The sequence below is a fragment of the Hyla sarda genome, unplaced genomic scaffold (genome assembly GCF_029499605.1).
Source record: "Hyla sarda isolate aHylSar1 unplaced genomic scaffold, aHylSar1.hap1 scaffold_955, whole genome shotgun sequence".
NCBI lineage: Eukaryota > Metazoa > Chordata > Amphibia > Anura > Hylidae > Hyla > Hyla sarda.
In genome coordinates, this window is record NW_026610985.1 from 86,222 (window position 1) to 100,271 (window position 14,050).

Below are 14,050 nucleotides of genomic sequence, written 5' to 3' on the forward strand. Positions count from 1 at the left end.
CACTGCGCACCCTACAACTCAGAGCTGCGTTGAAACCTCTCCTCCAGATATTGCAGAATGCGCAGATAGTATACAGATGGGGCTTCCCGTTCTCTTTGATTGCCAAACATGGCACGACCTCTGCTGTACTCCGCAATCCTATGGACCTAAAGAACTTTTTGTCTACATTCAAGCTTCCACATGTACCGCTACCTGACTGGCACAGACTATTTGACATTACTTCGGCTCCTCCATTGATGAAGAACCATCCACTGCGCACGGATCGGCCATCGCAGGGAGCGCAGCGCCTGGCACCTCAGACGGCGTCACCGAGATACAAGACCTGATCGCACCTTACCCTACCTTCTGGATCTGTCTCTACATGCCGTACCATGTTGGTGCTTGTTGAATATGCTATCCCCTAGGTCAAGGCGTAGTGTTATAGTTATTTTTTTATTTTTTTTAAGGCTGAGTTAGACATCTCCCAGCCGTTTGTATATGCTGTTTTTCCTACAGTTAGCTCTCCCCTTATCAATACATACGGATACTTTGTTGTTCATTTTTATTATCATTCTTATTTTTTGCCTTTTTTTTTTTTTTTTTTTTTTTTTTTTTTTTTTAGAAGTGTCGTCTAGAAATTCATACTAATGCTGACTTGCTGTCTGCTAACTGATGTTGTTCTGATCCCCCCCCTCTCCCCTTACCCCTCCCAATTAGGCTTCAAGTTTTCTCCCTTCCTGATTGATATGTTCACAGATCACTACCTCCCATAGCATCTCAACTAAGAGAGTTTGATCTACGGATCATCTCTTTTCACTTACTCGTCCCCCCTTAATCGCGTTCTTACTGCTACACAGTATTGAATGCGCAACACTAAACGCTGATATATGATGGAGCGGCCAGGGCCCTGACTGACCCACCTATTTCCTATTAACACGTCGGCGCATACCCCTGGCGACCTTCCACGTTGCCCTCTCTAGACTGGTGACTAGACTGGTTCTAGTCGTACCACCGGCCCTTATGGCCCCCCCTTTTAGGACCCGTGTCTCCATTCCCTTATGGACACCTTTTTTTATGTCTTTTCTATCTTTTACCCTCTCTAACATTTGGTTTCTTCTTCTTCCTATTTTTACCAACCTGCACAGGACCTCACCCCCTGATCATCGAACGCACCCCGGACCGGACGAGCTGGAGCCCTGGAGCACCTGGGGTAAGTGGCAATCATTGACTTGGACTAAACATGACGACTGACCTTAAACTGGCGTCCCTTAATGTTAAGGGATTCAATATCCCGGAGAAACGGGCTCACACCCTTTACTCCTTCCATAGACAAAAAGTACATGTACTCTTTCTTCAGGAAACACATTTCAAAGAAGGACATGTTCCTACTCTCCGTAACCGATATTACCCCACCTGGATACATAGCGTTAATCCTGAATCCCGCTCTAAGGGAACCTCGATTGCCATACACAAGTCCCTTCCTGCAGTAATAACCTCCACAGACGTAGACCCCCACGCTCGCCATGTATTTGTAAACTGCGACATCTTTGGTAAGAAGTTCACGTTTGCATCTATATACGCACCTAATAGAGAACAGATTTCCTTTCTCCTTAAAAAGTTGGATGCTCTGACATCCTTTGCCACCGGTACCATTCTGATGGGTGGGGACCTCAACTTGCCACTTTTCCCACAAATGGACACTTCAACAGGCACATCAGTAATCTCCCACAGCAAGCTCCGGGCATTACGGAGGAAGCTTCACGCCATGCAACTCGCTGACATCTGGAGGTCTCTACACCCCCAAGATAGAGACTACTCCTTTTACTCCCATGCTCGCCAGACATATAGCAGGCTAGATTACCTGTTCTGCCCGCACCACCTCTTAGACTCCATAACCCATACCCACCTTGGCACCATAACAATATCTGACCATGCCCCTGTATTATGCTCGCTCTCGCTTCCCTCTTTCGCAAAGCCACATTCCAATTGGCGCCTGAACGAATCTCTTTTACTGGATGAGCTATGTCTCCAGGAATTGAAGTCCTCCACTACGCATTTCATATCAGATCATGCTTCAGACCCTTCATCCCCGCTAACTAGGTGGGAAGCCTTGAAGTGTGTTCTCAGGGGCATCCTGATGAAACACGGGGCTAGGCTGAAGAGGGAGGCGTCAGCGAAATTCCTTGCCCTGCAAACTAGACTTCAGACTCTTGAAGCACTCCATAAACGGACGCAGCAGGATCTAGTTTTTAGAGAACTCACTAAGGTCCGCACAGATCTCCTGGCCCACATGAACGCATCACACAGTTACTATAGACAATTGACCGGAAAGCTTTTTTATGAGTGGGGAAATAAGTCCGGGAAACTCCTCGCCAAAGCTCTGAAAAATAGAAAGTCCTCTCTCTTTGTCCCGGCTATCAAATCCCCCTCGGGTGAAGTTTCCCACCTGACATCTGAAATGCTAGAATCATTCAGGTCATACTACGTGTCACTATACAACCTCCCCAAACCGGCCACCGCCCGACCACCTGACTCAGACCTTCCCACATTGGCTCAATATATAGCCGACACTGCCCTTCCCGAATTGCCCATTGATGCAATCCAAGCTCTGGAGGAGCCCTTCACTCACTTAGAACTATCAGAGGCGATAGCCTCAATGCCCGCAGGTAAAAGTCCCGGTCCTGACGGGTATACCTTTAAATTTTATAAAACCCTCCAAACTGAGATTGCCCCTCCACTGCTGGAAGCATTTAATGATATTTCTACCTCATCCCCCCCCTCCACATCATTCCTAACAGCCTTTATCACCGTCCTACCGAAAGAGGGCAAGGACCCCCTGCTTTGCCCAAGCTATAGGCCTATCTCGCTCCTTAACTCGGACACCAAGTTGTTCGCAAAATTGATATCGAATAGGTTGGCACCCCACATGAGATCCCTTATCCACCCAGATCAGGTGGGCTTCGTTCGAGGAAGAGAAGCGAGGGATAACACCCTCCGCACGTTCTCAATCATACACCAGGCCCGAAAGCAAAATACACCTCTTTTCCTGCTGTCGTTAGACGCAGAGAAAGCCTTTGATAGGGTGGACTGGGATTTCATGTCGGCGGCATTGTCTCAAATAGGCATAGGTCCCCTTATGAAATCGAGGATTATGGCACTATACGCAAACCCACAGGCTCACATTAAGCTCAATGGCCAGCTATCCCCCGCATTCATCATCTGCAATGGCACGAGACAGGGCTGCCCCTTATCCCCTTTGTTGTATGTACTATGCATGGAACACCTGCTAACAGCCATAAGGACGAACCCAGATATTAGGGGGCTGCCCACCCCCTCGTGCCATTGCAAATGTGCTGCATTCGCAGACGACCTCTTACTTTACCTATCCTCACCCCTCACATCATTGCCTTCCCTGCTTCGCACCATAAAACACTTCTCTGCCCTTAGTAATTATAAACTAAATATGTCTAAATGTGAAGCCCTGAACATTACTCTCCCCCAACAACTGGTCCAGCAACTCCAATCCGCATACTCATTCAGGTGGCAACCTACCTCTCTTAAATATCTAGGGGTCAGGGTCCCAGCGGATATGACGAACACCTACCGTCTCAATTTTCCCCCACTACTACTCCAACTGGGAAATGACCTCACTAGATGGGACAAGAGAGACTTTTCCTGGTTAGGGAGAATCAATATCTTCAAAATGAATATTTTACCCCGCCTACTCTACCTCTTCTCCTGCCTGCCAGTCCTTCTCCCTCGCACCTTTTTTAAAGAATTAGTATCACTCCAATCAAAATTCATATGGGCACACAAACACCCCAGATTGGCCAGGCGAATCTTGGTCAGAAAGAAATGCGATGGGGGCCTTGCCCTACCAGAATACACCTCCTACTACCTGGCCTCGGTGCTGACACGCGTCCTAGATTGCTTCCACCATACGCAAGACAAGCAATGGGTACGTCTTGAACATCAGTCAGTGGGATGTGACCCAAGAGCAGTAATATGGAGCCCGAGAACAGCTAATAGCCGTATGACCCTGGACAATCTACCCCCGGTAATATCCTCTATTTGTAAAGCTAGGTCTAGATTCATGTCCCGACTTGAACTGCTTGACCAGAATGGCCCACTCTTACCACTGTTCAATAATCCACTGTTCCCTCCGACATTACACCAGAGCCAATTCCTTACACTCCATAAACAGACGTATACCACCCTATCATCACTCCTCACGCAGACAGGACTGAAGCCGTTACCGGACCTACTTGGAGGTCACCCCCCCTCAACGACTCACTTGTACCAATATGCACAACTGACCCATTTCTACAACTCTACAAAAACAAAGTTGCACCTTCACAGACAGCTTAGTGACTTTGAACGACTCTGTGTATCATCCGCGCCTGTCCAGAACGCAATCAGTATACTCTACCCATTGCTCTTGGCGAAACACTCCACCGGGCCTTTGCCTTTCAGGACGGGCTGGGAGAGGGACATGGGATCCTCGATTTCTGACATAGACTGGAGGAAAGCTCTCTATAATTGTCATAAAACCTCTATATCCTGTAAAGCACAGGAAACTAATTATAAATTGCTCACAAGATGGTACAGAGTTCCTACTTTACTGGCATCCATGTACCCTAATGTCCCGGACTTATGCTGGAGATGTCTCTCAGATAGAGGTACAATGCTACATACGTGGCTCACGTGTCCCTCTCTGGCCCCCTTTTGGTCAAGGGTGCTGGATGTGATCAAACGCATAACAGAAGTACGCTTACAGCGTACACCCGATATTCTACTTCTATCAATCATACCCTCATCGGTCCCCAGACACACGACCCGTTTGATCCTGTTCCTATTATTGGCTGCTAGGGCAGTGATACCAAGGTTATGGAAGACGACTGTCTCTCCATCCATTTCATCATGGTTACAGGAGGTTTCTAGACTACACAGGATGGAGGAACTGTTAGCGGAATCCAGTAAGCAACTGACAAAATATCATTTAGTCTGGTCCCCCTGGGTGGCCTTCGCCACTTCCACAGATTATGAAACACTACACCTCAGTAACTGACAACTCTCTATGCCATTACGTCGCGCTGCATTTGCTGACCGTTCCTCACTCTCTGGACATTCTGACGCCTTGATCCCATGACTGACAGACAGCTCAGACCCGGGTGCTCCGGAGTTTCCAGATTGTTCCGGGCTCGGAGGTTAGTTCATAGTTATCTCTCTCTGGTCCTTACACCTTCCAACATATCCCCCCCCCCCTCCATCCTCCACCCTTACCCCACACTCCTTCTTTCCTCCCACCCTCTCCCCCTGACATAGCCCCTTCTCTTCTTTTTTTCTTTCTCTCTCTCTCTTTTGTTTCTTCTTCTTCTTCTCCCATTCCATTCTTATAGACAATGATGATACGGGAGTCGCCTCCCAGCCGCTTGGCCTTAGGCCACTCTGAACGGAGTGAGATTGCTCTAATACTAGAAATTTATTTTTGTGTGACTTCCTCCTACTAACCAATAGACACTCTGTTTAGACTGTTATTAGTTACCGAGTGAAAGGGCACTCCCTTGCTTACTTTTTGAACTGTTACCCATTTCGTGCTTGTAAACGTTTATGAAACACTTCAATAAACCTTTTGATTTGAAAAAAAAAAAAAAAAAAAAATCTCATCCCTTCCCCAATATCGCGCCACACCCCTACCCCTTAATTCCCTGGTTGAACGTGATGGACATATGTCTTTTTTCGACCGTACTAACTATGTAACTATGTAACATAACATGGGGGGGGGGGGTCTCCTGGCTGTTCACACAGGTGTGTCATTGCTGTACATTGACCATGCATTGCTTCTGTGGTATTGCAAAGGCAAAGACAAATGCTTCCAGCCATCCATTGCACTAATGGATTGGTCATCAGCTGGCTGTCTATGTCCCGCATCAATATAGACCAAAGTACAGAGGGTTAGGCTATGCTATTGTGCACCTACCTGATGCATCAGAAGGTGCGAGGCCCTTGCTAAATTCTGTGCACAGACTTTGAGATCTATGCTTTAGACTGTATCTAAACCTGCTCCAACATGGACTGACATTCTGGCCTACTTTCAGCCGATGCGACTTGTCTGTCGCTGAACAGTCGCTTTTTATGTATTCAGCACCTATGTATAATGTTGTAAAAATGCTCTAGAAGCTAAAGTCGCAGAAATGTCACACATATTTGGCCTGCAACTTTCTGTGCGACAAATTCAGACAGGAAAAATCAGTATAAATCCTTAGAAAATTATCCCCCAGTGTCTCCATCTGCTGGCGGTATTGAATAAGCATTGCTGCACTGATGGGGTATGCATTAGACGAAAAAAAAGAAGAAAAAGAAGAATAATACGCCCAGAAAAGAGGCGAAAAGGAGAAAAACGTAAAAAAACGTGAAAAAAAAGTAAGAGGAAGAGAAGGGAAAAAAAGGTGGAAATGGGTTTAAAAGTGATTTCGGCGGAGAAATATATATATATATATATATATATATATATATATATATATATGCGCACACACACACATAGATATAAACGTATTCTCCGTTGAGATATTGCAGCCGCTGCTGTGTCCAGGCCCAGGAGCCTTAGCACTGTGCTGTGATGTCACTCAATACCACTGACATCACTAGGTGTAAACAACATCTCTCCTTTGCTGTGTATGTGACTATGGAGCTGTTTGGTGATGTCGTCTATTACGGCCTTCATAGAAGCAACAGGAGATTGTTGCATCCATCTTGAACCCTCAGAACTACAGTGCTATGATGTCACTCACTTCCACAGGCCTTGCAGAGTGTAAACAACAACAACCCAGCTTTGTTGTGTATGTAACCAAAGGGATTTGTGATGTCACCTAGAACCTTCACAGCAGCGACAGCTTTATGAGGAGCATCAGCACTGCTCTGCCTGAGCAGAACCATCACCGCCATAGGTTGTCAAATAACCCGGATTTAACCCACACAGGTAAGTCCAATGGGGTGCAGGCATGTCCTCTATGCTTACAGCTTCCCGTGGGTGTTGGTTTGATACCGTTTGGGGACAGCCAAGGAGGCATCTGCAGGCAACAAAGGTAGGTGTGTGCTTGTGTGTGTGTTTCCTATGCAGATCCTAAGCCCAGTGTCACATGCAAGTAGGAGGAGTAAGAAGGGTTCCTGGCAAATCCGGGTTATGGATTGCATTTAAAAAGGCCCCGTGGGAGTGCAATGGGCCCCTGTCTTGCTGCTTAGCAATAATGGTATGGGTTTAGGTTCTGCTGTGTGTACTGGTGGTTGACTGCCCCCCAGCCCAGAGTGTGCATGGAAAATTGTCTGGCAGCCTCCCTGACAGCAAGCAGTGATAGTGCCCATGAAGGGGACCTTGTTGGGCCCGCCCCTTTCACGGTTATCGCTTCTCGGCCTTTTGGCTAAGATCAAGTGTAGTATCTGTTCTTATCAGTTTAATATCTGATACGTCCCCTATCTGGGGACCATATATTAAATGGATTTTTGAGAACGGGGGCCGATTTCGAAGCTTGCTTCCGTCGCCCTATGCATTGACCCGATATGGCAGTATCTTCGGGTACAGTGCACCACCCCCTTACAGGGTTAAAAAGAAAGATTCCTACTTTCATTGCTACCTGCTTGCTGGCTAGCCAGCTAGCCAGCCCTGTGGGCCTTGCTGCTGCTGCAGCCAAAAAACAAAAGGTGGTGCTGCTGCTGCTTCTGCTGCTTCTGCTTCTGCTTGTGTCTGGCCCCTGTTGGAGCGTCCAGGCACAGGACTTCTGCTGCTGCTGACTAAATGGCCTCCTTAATTGGATCATTTGAGTAGCCAGCACACCTGTGCAGGTAGGGCATGACATGATAGGCAGCTGCCTTGATAGCGGGTGGGTGCTGAATGTTCCTAATTGACAAAATAAGATTAATGCTTATGAAGAAATATAAAATCTCATCCCTTCCCCAATATCACGCCACACCCCTACCCCTTAATTCCCTGGTTGAACGTGATGGACATATGTCTTTTTTCGACCGTACTAACTATGTAACTATGTAACATAACATGGGGGGGGGGGGGGGGGGGGTCTCCTGGCTGTTCACACAGGTGTGTCATTGCTGTACATTGACCATGCATTGCTTCTGTGGTATTGCAAAGGCAAAGACAAATGCTTCCAGCCATCCATTGCACTAATGGATTGGTCATCAGCTGGCTGTCTATGTCCCGCATCAATATAGACCAAAGTACAGAGGGTTAGGCTATGCTATTGTGCACCTACCTGATGCATCAGAAGGTGCGAGGCCCTTGCTAAATTCTGTGCACAGACTTTGAGATCTATGCTTTAGACTGTATCTAAACCTGCTCCAACATGGACTGACATTCTGGCCTACTTTCAGCCGATGCGACTTGTCTGTCGCTGAACAGTCGCTTTTTATGTATTCAGCACCTATGTATAATGTTGTAAAAATGCTCTAGAAGCTAAAGTCGCAGAAATGTCACACATATTTGGCCTGCAACTTTCTGTGCGACAAATTCAGACAGGAAAAATCAGTATAAATCCTTAGAAAATTATCCCCCAGTGTCTCCATCTGCTGGCGGTATTGAATAAGCATTGCTGCACTGATGGGGTATGCATTAGACGAAAAAAAAGAAGAAAAAGAAGAATAATACGCCCAGAAAAGAGGCGAAAAGGAGAAAAACGTAAAAAAACGTGAAAAAAAAGTAAGAGGAAGAGAAGGGAAAAAAAGGTGGAAATGGGTTTAAAAGTGATTTCGGCGGAGAAATATATATATATATATATATATATATATATATATGCGCACACACACACATAGATATAAACGTATTCTCCGTTGAGATATTGCAGCCGCTGCTGTGTCCAGGCCCAGGAGCCTTAGCACTGTGCTGTGATGTCACTCAATACCACTGACATCACTAGGTGTAAACAACATCTCTCCTTTGCTGTGTATGTGACTATGGAGCTGTTTGGTGATGTCGTCTATTACGGCCTTCATAGAAGCAACAGGAGATTGTTGCATCCATCTTGAACCCTCAGAACTACAGTGCTATGATGTCACTCACTTCCACAGGCCTTGCAGAGTGTAAACAACAACAACCCAGCTTTGTTGTGTATGTAACCAAAGGGATTTGTGATGTCACCTAGAACCTTCACAGCAGCGACAGCTTTATGAGGAGCATCAGCACTGCTCTGCCTGAGCAGAACCATCACCGCCATAGGTTGTCAAATAACCCGGATTTAACCCACACAGGTAAGTCCAATGGGGTGCAGGCATGTCCTCTATGCTTACAGCTTCCCGTGGGTGTTGGTTTGATACCGTTTGGGGACAGCCAAGGAGGCATCTGCAGGCAACAAAGGTAGGTGTGTGCTTGTGTGTGTGTTTCCTATGCAGATCCTAAGCCCAGTGTCACATGCAAGTAGGAGGAGTAAGAAGGGTTCCTGGCAAATCCGGGTTATGGATTGCATTTAAAAAGGCCCCGTGGGAGTGCAATGGGCCCCTGTCTTGCTGCTTAGCAATAATGGTATGGGTTTAGGTTCTGCTGTGTGTACTGGTGGTTGACTGCCCCCCAGCCCAGAGTGTGCATGGAAAATTGTCTGGCAGCCTCCCTGACAGCAAGCAGTGATAGTGCCCATGAAGGGGACCTTGTTGGGCCCGCCCCTTTCACGGTTATCGCTTCTCGGCCTTTTGGCTAAGATCAAGTGTAGTATCTGTTCTTATCAGTTTAATATCTGATACGTCCCCTATCTGGGGACCATATATTAAATGGATTTTTGAGAACGGGGGCCGATTTCGAAGCTTGCTTCCGTCGCCCTATGCATTGACCCGATATGGCAGTATCTTCGGGTACAGTGCACCACCCCCTTACAGGGTTAAAAAGAAAGATTCCTACTTTCATTGCTACCTGCTTGCTGGCTAGCCAGCTAGCCAGCCCTGTGGGCCTTGCTGCTGCTGCAGCAGCCAAAAAACAAAAGGTGGTGCTGCTGCTGCTTCTGCTGCTTCTGCTTCTGCTTGTGTCTGGCCCCTGTTGGAGCGTCCAGGCACAGGACTTCTGCTGCTGCTGACTAAATGGCCTCCTTAATTGGATCATTTGAGTAGCCAGCACACCTGTGCAGGTAGGGCATGACATGATAGGCAGCTGCCTTGATAGCGGGTGGGTGCTGAATGTTCCTAATTGACAAAATAAGATTAATGCTTATGAAGAAATATAAAATCTCATCCCTTCCCCAATATCGCGCCACACCCCTACCCCTTAATTCCCTGGTTGAACGTGATGGACATATGTCTTTTTTCGACCGTACTAACTATGTAACTATGTAACATAACATGGGGGGGGGGGGGGGGGTCTCCTGGCTGTTCACACAGGTGTGTCATTGCTGTACATTGACCATGCATTGCTTCTGTGGTATTGCAAAGGCAAAGACAAATGCTTCCAGCCATCCATTGCACTAATGGATTGGTCATCAGCTGGCTGTCTATGTCCCGCATCAATATAGACCAAAGTACAGAGGGTTAGGCTATGCTATTGTGCACCTACCTGATGCATCAGAAGGTGCGAGGCCCTTGCTAAATTCTGTGCACAGACTTTGAGATCTATGCTTTAGACTGTATCTAAACCTGCTCCAACATGGACTGACATTCTGGCCTACTTTCAGCCGATGCGACTTGTCTGTCGCTGAACAGTCGCTTTTTATGTATTCAGCACCTATGTATAATGTTGTAAAAATGCTCTAGAAGCTAAAGTCGCAGAAATGTCACACATATTTGGCCTGCAACTTTCTGTGCGACAAATTCAGACAGGAAAAATCAGTATAAATCCTTAGAAAATTATCCCCCAGTGTCTCCATCTGCTGGCGGTATTGAATAAGCATTGCTGCACTGATGGGGTATGCATTAGACGAAAAAAAAGAAGAAAAAGAAGAATAATACGCCCAGAAAAGAGGCGAAAAGGAGAAAAACGTAAAAAAACGTGAAAAAAAAGTAAGAGGAAGAGAAGGGAAAAAAAGGTGGAAATGGGTTTAAAAGTGATTTCGGCGGAGAAATATATATATATATATATATATATATATATATATATATATATGCGCACACACACACATAGATATAAACGTATTCTCCGTTGAGATATTGCAGCCGCTGCTGTGTCCAGGCCCAGGAGCCTTAGCACTGTGCTGTGATGTCACTCAATACCACTGACATCACTAGGTGTAAACAACATCTCTCCTTTGCTGTGTATGTGACTATGGAGCTGTTTGGTGATGTCGTCTATTACGGCCTTCATAGAAGCAACAGGAGATTGTTGCATCCATCTTGAACCCTCAGAACTACAGTGCTATGATGTCACTAACTTCCACAGGCCTTGCAGAGTGTAAACAACAACAACCCAGCTTTGTTGTGTATGTAACCAAAGGGATTTGTGATGTCACCTAGAACCTTCACAGCAGCGACAGCTTTATGAGGAGCATCAGCACTGCTCTGCCTGAGCAGAACCATCACCGCCATAGGTTGTCAAATAACCCGGATTTAACCCACACAGGTAAGTCCAATGGGGTGCAGGCATGTCCTCTATGCTTACAGCTTCCCGTGGGTGTTGGTTTGATACCGTTTGGGGACAGCCAAGGAGGCATCTGCAGGCAACAAAGGTAGGTGTGTGCTTGTGTGTGTGTTTCCTATGCAGATCCTAAGCCCAGTGTCACATGCAAGTAGGAGGAGTAAGAAGGGTTCCTGGCAAATCCGGGTTATGGATTGCATTTAAAAAGGCCCCGTGGGAGTGCAATGGGCCCCTGTCTTGCTGCTTAGCAATAATGGTATGGGTTTAGGTTCTGCTGTGTGTACTGGTGGTTGACTGCCCCCCAGCCCAGAGTGTGCATGGAAAATTGTCTGGCAGCCTCCCTGACAGCAAGCAGTGATAGTGCCCATGAAGGGGACCTTGTTGGGCCCGCCCCTTTCACGGTTATCGCTTCTCGGCCTTTTGGCTAAGATCAAGTGTAGTATCTGTTCTTATCAGTTTAATATCTGATACGTCCCCTATCTGGGGACCATATATTAAATGGATTTTTGAGAACGGGGGCCGATTTCGAAGCTTGCTTCCGTCGCCCTATGCATTGACCCGATATGGCAGTATCTTCGGGTACAGTGCACCACCCCCTTACAGGGTTAAAAAGAAAGATTCCTACTTTCATTGCTACCTGCTTGCTGGCTAGCCAGCTAGCCAGCCCTGTGGGCCTTGCTGCTGCTGCAGCCAAAAAACAAAAGGTGGTGCTGCTGCTGCTTCTGCTGCTTCTGCTTCTGCTTGTGTCTGGCCCCTGTTGGAGCGTCCAGGCACAGGACTTCTGCTGCTGCTGACTAAATGGCCTCCTTAATTGGATCATTTGAGTAGCCAGCACACCTGTGCAGGTAGGGCATGACATGATAGGCAGCTGCCTTGATAGCGGGTGGGTGCTGAATGTTCCTAATTGACAAAATAAGATTAATGCTTATGAAGAAATATAAAATCTCATCCCTTCCCCAATATCGCGCCACACCCCTACCCCTTAATTCCCTGGTTGAACGTGATGGACATATGTCTTTTTTCGACCGTACTAACTATGTAACTATGTAACATAACATGGGGGGGGGGGGGGGGGGGTCTCCTGGCTGTTCACACAGGTGTGTCATTGCTGTACATTGACCATGCATTGCTTCTGTGGTATTGCAAAGGCAAAGACAAATGCTTCCAGCCATCCATTGCACTAATGGATTGGTCATCAGCTGGCTGTCTATGTCCCGCATCAATATAGACCAAAGTACAGAGGGTTAGGCTATGCTATTGTGCACCTACCTGATGCATCAGAAGGTGCGAGGCCCTTGCTAAATTCTGTGCACAGACTTTGAGATCTATGCTTTAGACTGTATCTAAACCTGCTCCAACATGGACTGACATTCTGGCCTACTTTCAGCCGATGCGACTTGTCTGTCGCTGAACAGTCGCTTTTTATGTATTCAGCACCTATGTATAATGTTGTAAAAATGCTCTAGAAGCTAAAGTCGCAGAAATGTCACACATATTTGGCCTGCAACTTTCTGTGCGACAAATTCAGACAGGAAAAATCAGTATAAATCCTTAGAAAATTATCCCCCAGTGTCTCCATCTGCTGGCGGTATTGAATAAGCATTGCTGCACTGATGGGGTATGCATTAGACGAAAAAAAAGAAGAAAAAGAAGAATAATACGCCCAGAAAAGAGGCGAAAAGGAGAAAAACGTAAAAAAACGTGAAAAAAAAGTAAGAGGAAGAGAAGGGAAAAAAAGGTGGAAATGGGTTTAAAAGTGATTTCGGCGGAGAATATATATATATATATATATATATATATATATATATATATATATGCGCACACACACACATAGATATAAACGTATTCTCCGTTGAGATATTGCAGCCGCTGCTGTGTCCAGGCCCAGGAGCCTTAGCACTGTGCTGTGATGTCACTCAATACCACTGACATCACTAGGTGTAAACAACATCTCTCCTTTGCTGTGTATGTGACTATGGAGCTGTTTGGTGATGTCGTCTATTACGGCCTTCATAGAAGCAACAGGAGATTGTTGCATCCATCTTGAACCCTCAGAACTACAGTGCTATGATGTCACTCACTTCCACAGAGTGTAAACAACAACAACCCAGCTTTGTTGTGTATGTAACCAAAGGGATTTGTGATGTCACCTAGAACCTTCACAGCAGCGACAGCTTTATGAGGAGCATCAGCACTGCTCTGCCTGAGCAGAACCATCACCGCCATAGGTTGTCAAATAACCCGGATTTAACCCACACAGGTAAGTCCAATGGGGTGCAGGCATGTCCTCTATGCTTACAGCTTCCCGTGGGTGTTGGTTTGATACCGTTTGGGGACAGCCAAGGAGGCATCTGCAGGCAACAAAGGTAGGTGTGTGCTTGTGTGTGTGTTTCCTATGCAGATCCTAAGCCCAGTGTCACATGCAAGTAGGAGGAGTAAGAAGGGTTCCTGGCAAATCCGGGTTATGGATTGCATTTAAAAAGGCCCCGTGGGAGTGCAATGGGCCCCTGTCTTGCT

At 46.6% G+C, this 14,050-nt stretch overlaps 3 non-coding genes across 3 annotated transcripts; all 3 read left to right on the forward strand.

The window, feature by feature from the left end:
• Positions 1-7,377: 7,377 nt before the first annotated feature.
• LOC130350944 (U2 spliceosomal RNA) lies at positions 7,378-7,568 on the forward strand. Its single transcript, XR_008887736.1, has one exon. It is a non-coding gene; the product is annotated as a U2 spliceosomal RNA (small nuclear RNA).
• Positions 7,569-9,653: 2,085 nt separating this feature from the next.
• LOC130350945 (U2 spliceosomal RNA) lies at positions 9,654-9,844 on the forward strand. The gene has a single exon (XR_008887737.1). It is a non-coding gene; the product is annotated as a U2 spliceosomal RNA (small nuclear RNA).
• A 2,093-nt stretch (positions 9,845-11,937) lies between these two features.
• LOC130350946 (U2 spliceosomal RNA) lies at positions 11,938-12,128 on the forward strand. The gene has a single exon (XR_008887738.1). It is a non-coding gene; the product is annotated as a U2 spliceosomal RNA (small nuclear RNA).
• The last annotated feature ends 1,922 nt before the right edge of the window (positions 12,129-14,050 follow it).